The 11,879-nt window shown below is 33.9% G+C and overlaps 1 long non-coding RNA gene across 1 annotated transcript; it reads left to right on the top strand.

The window, feature by feature from the left end:
* Positions 1 to 10,149: 10,149 nt before the first annotated feature.
* On the top strand, positions 10,150 to 11,511 carry LOC145092970 (uncharacterized). The gene is made up of 2 exons (XR_013702694.1): positions 10,150 to 10,801; positions 10,920 to 11,511. It is a non-coding gene; the product is annotated as an uncharacterized LOC145092970 (long non-coding RNA).
* The last annotated feature ends 368 nt before the right edge of the window (positions 11,512 to 11,879 follow it).

An 11,879-nucleotide genomic window follows, 5' to 3' on the forward strand; every position in this document is an offset into this window, starting at 1 on the left:
ATCAATGATGGTTATCTAAATTATTTGATATTGCAAATCATATAGAAAACTATGGAACGGTTTATAAAAAATATTATTTGTTTTTTAAATTCTATTTGCAACATATTCTAATTGATTTTTTTTACATATAACAACTTACCTTTAATATTGTCATAATGTTCTTTTTGACAATAACAAACATAAATAACATCAAATTCCAAATAGTCTGATGAACGTATCATATATGTAAAACCACAAAAATGTTTGGTTGTAATTAAAAAATCACAAAAGGTTGTTCTAATTAGCAGCCCCACCTGTAAGAGAAAATTCCAAAAATGTCCCTATGGTTTTCTATTTTATGTGGTTAAGGTACAAACTTTTGAAAACTTGTAAATTTGGTCATTTTCAACATGTTTTTTTTGTGGTTTTAGTCTCTCGTCCGTTAACTTTAACAGTTTGACACTTAACTTCTTTAAAATAACTATTTTACCCCTAACCAAACAACAAGGACCATTTTATATATCTTCTTTTTATTTTTATTAAATTATTATATATCAATAAATGTTATTTTTAATATATATACAATTTGTATATTAATAAATACTGTTTTATTAGATTATTAATTTCCTTTAATTAGTTATTTAAATTTCTTTGTTATCAGATATTTTAATTGGATTATTATATATGAATAAATATTATTTTTAATATATAATATTTATATATTAATAAATATCATTATATTAGATTATTAATTAATTTTAATTAATTTGTTTATTTGATTAATTTTTTTTATTGGATTATTATATATTAATAAATATTACTTTTAATTTATAATATTTATATCCTAATAAGTAATGCATTATTAGAATATTATTTTTTTTGGTTAATTTTTTTAATTCCATTTTTTTGGATTAATTCTTTTTTATTGGAATATTACCTTAAATTTGTTATTTTCTTTGTATAATAAATATTATTTACTATATGATTAATTGGATTTTATTGTATCATATTAATTCTTTTTAATTTTATTTGTTCCACCATAAAGTTGTCAAAATAAGCAAAAATGTCGCCTCTTATCAACGAAAATCATCGGGATCAACGCCAAGCATCTTCATCGGAGGATCAACGTAAACTCTTCTAGTAGCGACCCCTTTAGCGGTGACGGGGACTTTTAGCGGCGACAAAAAACAAACACATTTTTTTGTCGCCGCAAAAGGTATTCGTCGCGGCTAATGGAGTCGCCATTAAAGCCTTATTTTGGCAATTCGCGTCATTTCGATCACATCCGTCGATTTAAGCGATGATCCAACGACATCTCCACGTTGGTTTCCCTCCCATGTGTCGCTGCCAACGAGTATGCGTCACCGCTAAAAGCCGTCGACAATAAAACCCTCTTCGTTCTCACTTTCTTTCCCGATCTTCTATGTTTTCCCTTTTTCACTCTGCTCCACCTCATCGGAATTTCATAGAAAACTTTGCAATTTCACCACTCTCGGCTCCATTTTTCTTATTTTCTTTTCCTTTTCTCTTATCCCTACTAAATTTCTAGCATTTGAGATAGTTGCCAGAAGTTTGAGATCCCTCACCCTTCTCGACGGAATATATCGCTACCACCACTCTTCTTGCCAAAATATTGATTTTGTAGATCTGTATTTTGTGTTTGTAGATATGGATGTGTATTTGTATGTATATGTGTATTTTGAATGTATTTTAAGTAATTATATGTGTTTTTGTATGTGCAATTCTATGTATATATGTATTTTTATGTGTATGTATGTGTATGTATTTTCGTATGTATATGTGCAGTTTGTATGTATATGTCTATTAGTATGAATAGAAATACATATAAATAGCGGCGACACCTTTAGTGGCGACGAAGAGCATTGTATTTTGAATGTATTTTAAGTAATTATATGTGTTTTTGTACGTGCAATTCTATGTATATATGTATTTTTATGTGTACGTATGTGTATTATGTATGTGTATGTATTTTCGTATGAATATGTGCATTTTGTATCTATATGTCTATTAGTATGAATACAAAATACATATAAATAGCGGCGACACCTTTAGTGGCGACGAAGAGCATTAGCGGCAGCGTCTTTTTAGCGGCGATGGTAGTGGTATGATCGCCGGTGACACTACAAGAATAACCGGCAATAAAAGCGGCGCCTTTAAAGGCGTCGGGGACTTTTAGCGGCAACAAAAAACAAACGCGTTTTTAGTCGCCGCTAAAAGTATCCGACACCGCTAATAGTGTCGCCACTAAAGGCTTATTTTAGCGATCTGCATCATTTCAATCACATTCATCGATCTAAGCGATGATCCAACGATGTAGAAAACCCCACTTTATTTTCCCTCCCATGTGTCGCTGCCAATGAGTATGTGTCGCCGCTGAAGGTCGTCGACAATAAAACCCTCTTCATTCTCACTTTATTTCCGATCTTCTGTGTTTTTCCTTCTTCTCTCTGCTCAACCTCATCGGAATTTCACAAAAAACTTTGCAATTTCACCCCTGTCTACTCCATTTTTCTTATTTTCTTTTCCTTTTCTCTTCTCCCTACTAAATTTCTAGCATTTGAGATGGTTGCCAAAATTTTGAGATCGCTCACCCTTCTCGTCGGAATATACCGCTACCACCACTGTTCTCGCCGAAATATTGATTTTGTAGATGTGTATTTTGTGTTTGTAGATATGGACGTGTAATTGTATGTATTTGTGTATTTTGAACGCATTTTATTTATGTATATGGGTTTTTCTAAGTCCAATTCTATGTATATATGTACTTTTATGTATATGTATGTGTATGTACTTTCATGTATATGTGCATTTTGTATGTATATGTGTATTAGTATGAATATAAATACATATAAATATCGGCGACACCTTTAGTGGTGACGGAGAGCATTAGCGGCGACGTATCTTTAGCGACGATGGTGGTGGTGTTATCGCAGGGGACACTACAAGAATAATCGGTAATAGCAGCGATGCCTTTAGCAGCGACGAGGACTTTTAGCAGTGACAAAAAACAAACGCGTTCTTTGTCGCCGCTAAAAGTAACCGTCGCCGCTAAAGGCTTATTTTGGCGACCCACGTCATTTCAATCGTATTCGTCGATTTAAGCGATGATCCAAAGACATAGAAAACCCCACATTGTTTTCCCTCCTATGTGTCGTTGCCAATGAGTATGCACTGCCGCTAAAGGTCGTCGACAATAAAACCCTCTTCGTTCTCACTTTCTTTCCCGATCTTCTGTGTTTTCTCTTCTTCTCTCTTCTCAATCTCATTGGAAGTTCATAGAAAACTTTGCAATTTCACCATTCTCTGCTCCATTTTTCTTATTTTCTTTTCCTTCTCTTCTACCTACTAAATTTCTAGCATTTGAGATGGTTGCTGGAATTTTGAGATCCCTCACCCTTCTAGCCGGAAAATACCGCACCCACCACTGTTCTCGCCGAAATATTTATTTTGTAGATGTGTATTTTGTGTTTGTAGATATGGATATGTATTTGTATATGCATTTGTATGTATATATGTTTTTTGAATGCATTTTATGTATGTATATGTGTTTTTGTACGTGCAATTCTATGTATATGTGTATTTTTATGTATATGTATGTTTATTATGTATGTGTATGTATTTTCCTATGTATATGTGCACTTTGTATGTGTATTATGTATGAATTTGTGTATTAGTATGAATAGAAATACATATAAATAGCGGCGGCACCTTTAGTAGCGATGGAAGAGCATTAGCGGCAACAGAAAACAATAGCGGCGACCAGCGGAGTAATAGTGACGAACCAACAGCGGCGACCCTTTAACGGCAACATGTCATAGCTAATACCTTTAGCGGTCACATGTTGGATCTTTAGCGGCGACGCCCATCGCCACTAAAAATCAAATTTTTTGTAGTATGACTACCGTCATCTTTGGTTGGAAATGGTTGTTGGGTTTCTATCCGACCTCCGATGGTGATATTTTGTGGTGATCCCTGACGATTTTTGATGATGAGAACAACACTTTTGCGTATTCTGACGACTTTGTGATGGAACTAATAAAATTAAAAAGAATTAATAGTATACATTAAAATAAACTAATAATCTAATAATCCAACAAAATTGTATTTATTATATAAAAAAATAATAAACTAATAGAAATAATCGAATAAAAAAGAATTATTCTAAAAAAATTGAAAAAGCTTAACAAAAGAAACTAATAATCCAATAATGTAATATTTATTAGGATATAAATATTATATATTAAAAATAATATTTTTTAATATATAATAATTTAATAAAAAACTAATTACTCCTATAAAAAATTAACTAAATTAATAATGCAAAAAAATATATATTAATTAATGTATAAATATTCATTAAAAATAATTTTTTTTTCATATATAATAATCCAATTAAAAATTCAATAACAAAGAAATTAAAAAAGTCTAATTATAAGAATTAATAATCCTAGAAAGTTCTATTTATTTATATATAAATATTATATATTCAAAATAACATTTATTAATATATAATAATTCAAGAAAATTAAAAAGAAGATATGTGAAAATGGACCTTCTAGTTCGTTGTAGAAATGGTCATTGAGGGTAAAAACAATCATTTTAAAAAAGTTAACAACCTAGTTGTTAAAGTTAACGGAATACGTACCAAGACCACAACAAAACTTGTTCAAAATGCTCAAATCCTTAACTTTTCAAAGATTTGGACCATAGCCACATAAAATGAGAAACCATGGGGACCATTTTTGCAAATTTGTCCTCCTGTAATTATTGCGTTGGTTGCTGCACATAATTCTTCTCCGGTTGAGGTTAATTCAATTATGATGGGTCTCGATCCTGATACACCTAAAGAAGGTGCGAATGGAAATGGTTCTCTGGGTTTTCAACAACATTATTTGCCTTCTATTGGTGATGGAATTTAGTCGGAATCTTTTATCACAACCTCCTGGTTTCGTAGAGAAAATAATGCTTTGATGGGAGATTATGTTTCTTTTAAAGCTACTTCATGAAACTCTAATGGTTCATCGAATCTTCTTAAAAAACGAGTTTCAACTAATGTTAATCATACAACAGATATGATGAAGCAGTATATTGAAATGGGTGGCCTTCTTGGTTATGATATGGAAGCAAATAGGGAAAGCTTAAGCAAATTCTTTCAAGTACTGGTGTGTGCAAGTTGATAAATGAATTGTCTATCTTTAAATATTTGTAGCACTTGTACTTTTTCTAAAAGAAGTTGGGTGAAGTCTTTATGTGTTCAACATGCGGTCTCATTTTTCAGTCTTTAGGAAATTAGAATGACTCAAGTTGATTTGTTTAAAATACATAGTATGTGGGGGAATAGTAGATTTAATTCGGCTAGTAGTAGTGCGCGGCAGATTGGGTGGCATCCTTTAGATTTGGGATCCGAATGTTTTTGTTAAAAGTATGTTGTTTTCAAAAAAATGTGGTCATTATGTAAGGTAGACGGATTCAATTCAATATGGAGTGTTACATGGTCAATGTGTATGCTCCTAAAGATTTAAATAGGAAGCAAGAATTATAGAATTATCTTGGTTCGTTTGTTTTTTTGTCATGGGATAAAGTATGTGTTATTTAGTGATTTTAATGCATTATGGAATGATTTCATGTGTTTGCTGCAGCTTTTAATGACTTTATTGATGATATCGGGGTGGTTGATGTACCGACGACAGAAAAGAGGTTTACTCAGGTTGATTCTATGGCTACTAAACAAAGTAAGTTAGATCACTACTTTGTTTCAGAGGATGTTATTGATACGTTTGACAACTTAGAGCTGGTGGTTTTAGATAAAAAGTGTTAGGATAATTCCCAACACTCCACATTCCCGCTAAACAATGCATCACAATTGAGATTTTCTTGTCACCAAATGTTACTAAAGATTAGCATCAACCAATGATAATGATAAAACTTTTCATATTAAAGGAAAATATGATCAGTTAGATGATAATGATAGAAGTTTTCATCTTAACAAAAAATATGATCTGTTAAATGATAATAATAGGTTCAAAAATGAGTGACCAAAAAGTTATGCCACTTTTCATGATGGTTAGTATATTTAGAAAGTACACAACAAAGTGATCGCGATGATATAAGCATCATATGAAACTTACTCCGATAGGAGGAGTTACGATTTTATAAACAATGCTCTGATACCAATCTGTCATACCCCCAAACCAGACGGCGGAAACGTCTGGGGGTGGAGGACTTCATTTGTAGTATCACAACACATGTATCATAGTAATCAAAGCACAAACAACCATTGTATTTAAAAGTATAATATTTACATGTGTTCAATCATTGTATATTGAAACCAAAATAGTTATACAAAAGAAGAAGATAAGACTCCTAATGGCTCCATCTTCTCAAAAAGCTCGGGGAGTACCTGTTATTATTTCCCTGATAATACAAGTAATTTGAAAAGAGAGTATCAACAATAAGTTGAGTGAGTACATAAGTCTTTATTTTTGAATGGGTCTCTTTGTATTTTGAATATGAAAACACTTCTAGAAAATCCCATATTTTTTGTGGTATGTGAAAAGTAGTTTTATTCCCATAAAACCGTCCTATTTGTAAACCAATGTATTTGTAAAACTTGTATTTGAGAGTGTGCCTGGCTTCACCAGCTGTTATTGAAAACTATAGTATACCATTGTACTTTGCATTTTGTAAACTGGTACTTTGAAGATGTACTTACGTTTAGTTGTTTATACACTAACGTGTTGTTCATATCTTTTTAATGAGTTATTATAACCATACTTAGACATGAAAGCCTGAAACAAACGCCTTGTGAGCGCTTAAACTGTTGATAACAATTGCCACTCATTGGCATGTATGCCTGGCTGTAGCTAGCAGCCTGAGTGCGGGGTTGTCAATCCCGATATAGATCTACACACAACTTGTTTCGATCCCCGGACTAGAGATTCTGGTTATAATGCCAGGGCTTTACTTTGGTTGTCTAAAATGAATTAAACAACCTGAATTGAATGTCTCATAAAAAGCATATAAACGTTACATGTATGTTAGTTATGAAAACCCAATCATTCTGAAATAAATGATTGACAGTATGTTCTTGACTTAGTATCCTGAACATGTATTTGATAAGTGTAAACCATTGATTTGTTTTGAATTAAAACCCATGTTGCATGTAAAACAGTGTATTCATATGAATTATTGCTCTATGTATCATAAATTATACCTATTATAATTTATATGTACTTTATGAATTGGTAAATAACTATTTTGCATGTAATCCTTTGCTCAACATGTTACAAAGGGTAAATAAACTGATGAAATAACTTTTATTTTTATATACATACACAATTTTATATATAAGTAAAATTTGAACGACCTTCGGACAATTAACCGGTACTATAAGTCCACATCCAAACAAGGAAAATGACCTAGAATGAATTATTAGTCCTAAGCCTTTTAAATCTTATTTATATTACTTATATATACAAATATGTATATTTGGGAAAAATATAAGTTTATAAAAGAGTTTAATATTTAAAGTATTTTTGATGCTTTAAAATCATTTTATCATGATTTGAAATCATTTATTTATAACACAAAGTTGTTGTGTTATACTTGTATTTCCCCCCTTAAAACAGTAGAAATTATGAAAGTACGGGGGTATGAACTCACTTGATAGGTGGTAATTCGGACAGAGTTTCGTTTCACGAAAAGGAGTTTATTTGTCGAGAAACCGGCTCAAATCGGGCAGAGTTTTGATAGGAGAGAGGTTACTTCTCGAGAATTTCGGGGCTTCACGGCTTACTTCGGGCTCGAGTCTTGATACCGGGGCTTTAGGGGTTGTATATGAGCTTAGGGGAGTGGAGAATGTGAAAGAGAATGATTTTTGGGGTGAAAAAGTGAAAATTTTCGGAAGCCCTCGCATGCTTTATATAGGCCGAAGCCTCGGATCCGAGGCTTATGCGAGGCTGACAGTTTGCGAAGGGAAGCAGCTTCGGATTGGAGGTGGTAGGCTCGGATTGGACCAGACCTCGTTCCAATGGGAAGAGGGCACATGCGAAGGGGGTGTCCGAGGAGCGTGCGAGGGGTGTCTCCGGTGTGTCTCATGCGAGGCTGTCCGGTTTTAAGTGGACCTCGGACTTGGTCCAATCAGGAGGTGACACGCGAGGTTGCGGTCCAATCAAAGGATGCCACGTGGAGGCTCGCATGCGAGGGTGACGTGGTAGTTACTGTTCATGTGAATATTCCCGGTTTTTGCTATTTTTCTTTATTATTTTTTTTGCTAAAACTTGTAAAATACATAACTTTTGCATACGAACTCGGTTTTTGACCTTCTTTATATGCACGCGTAGGTAAAATTATACTCTACGACTTTCGTTTAGACTTCATCGGCTAATTCTGAATTTATTTTTAATATTAATATTTTAAACAAACCAAGACGTGAATCCGTTATAAATTGATAACTTTTTCATACAACGTCCGTTTTTGTCTGTCTTTTTACCGTTGTACTACTAATGACGAGACCTTCAATTCTCGTTTAGGTTGTGTCGGCTAAAAACCACTCGATCTTTATTTCGAGTTTTTAGTTGTACACTACTATACTGAAACTTAGAAAAATCATAACTTCCTCATACGAAGTCAGATTTTGGCGTTCTTTTTATGAAAGTTTTCGGTTTAACATAAACTATAACTTTCATTTAGATTGTTAAGGCTTGAAATCCTTTTATTAAAAATTCAGTTTTTACACTGAACAGTGTTTTGCCGGTTTTGTCACGGATTTTCGATTGGTCATAACTTCTTCGTTATAATTCTGATTTTAGTGTTCTTTATATTTTTGGAAACCTTGTTACAATCTCTATCACTTGGTTCAACCCAATTTAGATTATTTAATAATTTATTTTTGAGGGTCATAGTATGCCAAAATTTCTCTTTATTTATTTAAAAGGAAGTACAAATTGACCTACACTATTACATAAGTTTGAAATAACGGTTTGTTACACCAACCGTGTTAATAATGTTATTAGCGTCAAAATGATATAAAGAGATTGGTTGAGTTTTGGTTAATGTCACTAAAAGGAAAATTGTAGTAACCCATGAGATAAGGATTTGAAAGGAAAAATGTTAAAAAATGGAGTTCGTATGAAGGAGATACCGTTTTTAGATAAATATAAAATAGGATTTAAAAACGAAACTCAAAGCATGACAACAAAACATTAAGGAAAGTTGTAGTACTAGATGAGAGCTTTATAAATATATCAAGAGGGTAAGAAACAAGATTCATATAAGAAAGATATTAATTTTTATAAAAGATTTAGGGTTGAACGTCAGGTGCGCATCATGCCTGACATGCACACCTGACACCCCGATTCGTCGATGATTAGGGAGACATGCAACATCAAAAGTGTGACACGTGGCAAGCTCTGGATGGAGCCATGAAGCGAGTGTACGCCGCACATAAAGTGTGTTGCATGCATAACCCCTATAGATAGAGGTTCTCACTTTTTGATTTTTCTCATCCCAAATACTCTCTCTATGCCTCTCAGGGTGTTTTGGAGACCCTCCCGATCGCGTGAATCTTCGGATGCAATCACTTCAGAATACGCCGCTACAGTAAGTAAACGGCGGATATTTTTACTGTTTTAAATATCAAATCATTTTATAAAGAAAAAACTGCAAGATTGGTCTCTGAGGTATTCAAAAAAAATTTGGATAGGGTCCAAAAATTTTCCAACTTGGATAGAAAGACCAAGATCAAATCATTTCCATGATTTTGGTCCAAAGAAACTTGGAAAGACGATTATACCTTTTATTTTCTTTTTTGTATTTTTTTTAATTATTCTAATACTATTTTAAATAGAAAATAAAGAATAAAGAAAAAATTATCCCCCACCCCCACCCACCGTTTTCTCTCTCTCTCTCTCTCTCTTCTCTCTCTCTCTCTCTCTCTCTCTCCTCTCTCTCTCTCTCTCTCTCTCTCTCTCTCTCTCTCTCTCTCTCTCTCTCTCTCTCTCTCTCTCTCTCTCTCTCTCTCTCTCTCTCTCTCTCTCTCTCTCTCTCTCTCTCTCTCTCTCTCTCTCTCTCTCTCTCTCTCTCTCTCTCTCTCTCTCTCTCTCTCTCTCTCTCTCTCTCTCTCTCTCTCTCTCTCTCTCTCTCCTCGTTTGTGTGTGAAGTAAACTCCACCAGCCTCTATTGTTTTTTTCTTCACCTTACCTTTTATTATTTTTTTTTCTTAATCAACCTATACACAAGGATCACATTTAGAAGCTACACTTCTCATAAGCTCAAATAGAGATATATAGCCTACTGTCTTAATTTCTTTCAAAAGATGGCATCGACAAAAAAAATCCCATCCCCTATCATCTTCTATAGAGCTCCATTCGTCTTCTTCAGAGCTCACAAGGATGATGTACAGCAGCACTGTGCGACAACACATCTTTTTTGAATATGTTTTTGGGAACTGTAGTGATGCTCCATTCTTTTCCTTCAGAGCTGACATAGATGCCAGAAACTACATCGATTTCCAGATCTAGTTACAGATTTGTGAGGATCTTGTTTCCAGATCCTTTTAGATGAAGGCACTGATTTGCGGATCTCTTTCAGAAACATCATCCTTAGTGATGATCCCTTTTAAAAACTCATTTCTTTATTCTCTATATACTGCCATTGGCTTACAACTGACACCCTCTCACAGGAGCAGTAGCGATCTCAAGGTGATGACGAGAAGACACTATGTGTTCATTTCTAAACAAAAATCCCATCCCCTCTCGTCTTCAGAGCTCCATTCGACTTCTTCAGAGCTCACAAGCTTGATGTACAGCAACACTATGTGACAACACATCTTTTTTTAATATATTTTTGGGAACTGTAGTGATGCTCCCATCTTTTCCTTCAGAGCTGACATAGATGACAAAAACTACATCGATTTGCAGATCTATTTACGGATTTGTGAAGATCTTGTTTACAGATCCTTTTAGATGAAGGCACCGATTTGCGGATCTTTTCAGAAACATCATCCTTAGTGACGATCCCTTTCCAAAACTCGTTTCTTTATTCTCTATATACCGCCATTGGCTTACAGCTGACACCCTCTCACAGGAGCAGTGGTGATCTCAAGGTGATGACGAGAAAACACTATATGTTCATATCTAACCACCAAAAAACCCGAAATCTTTAGATCTCGGTTGGTCTTCTCCGATGGCGGTGACGACGATGGAGCTGAACATCGTCTTTGTAGATACGGAGACCCATCTCATTAGAAAGTCAAGCATTACTTATGATGGTGGGTAGCTACGACGAAGTGTTGTCTTGATCTTGAATATCTTCATTTTCTTATACTTTAGGAAACCCTTGTTGTACTTCCATCTAGTTAGTCTTGTGATTTTTCTTGTTCTTGAGTAAGTTTGAAGAAAAATTGAATGGTTATGTTTGATTTCTTCAGATCTGGACAAAAAAATATGAGTATTTTGTTGTTCATATTTGTAAATATAATTGTGATTAAAGTACATCAGATTTTTTTTCAAACTTTCTTGTTATTGTCTAGTGGATTTGGAAAAAAAAAATCGATTGGCAGTGTGGAAAAATCAAGGGATGGTGGTGTTTGGGTTCATCAAAATGGCATATAAGAGAGAGAGAGAGAGAGAGAGAGAGAGAGAGAGAGAGAGAGAGAGAGAGAGAGAGAGAGAGAGAGAGAGAGAGAGAGAGAGAGAGAGAGAGAGAGAGAGAGAGAGAGAGAGAGAGAGAATGGTAGGTGGATGGGGGATTTTTTTTTTTATCTTTTTTCTTTATTTTTTAATGAAAATAGTACTAGAATAATTATAAAAAATAAAAAAAAAAGGAAAATAAAAGGAAATAATCATCCCACCCACCACCACCACCACCAACCACCCTCC

This window comes from Lactuca serriola, chromosome 3 (genome assembly GCF_051521515.1).
Source record: "Lactuca serriola cultivar US96UC23 chromosome 3, Lser_US96UC23_V15, whole genome shotgun sequence".
In the NCBI taxonomy this organism is placed as follows: Eukaryota; Viridiplantae; Streptophyta; class Magnoliopsida; order Asterales; family Asteraceae; genus Lactuca; species Lactuca serriola.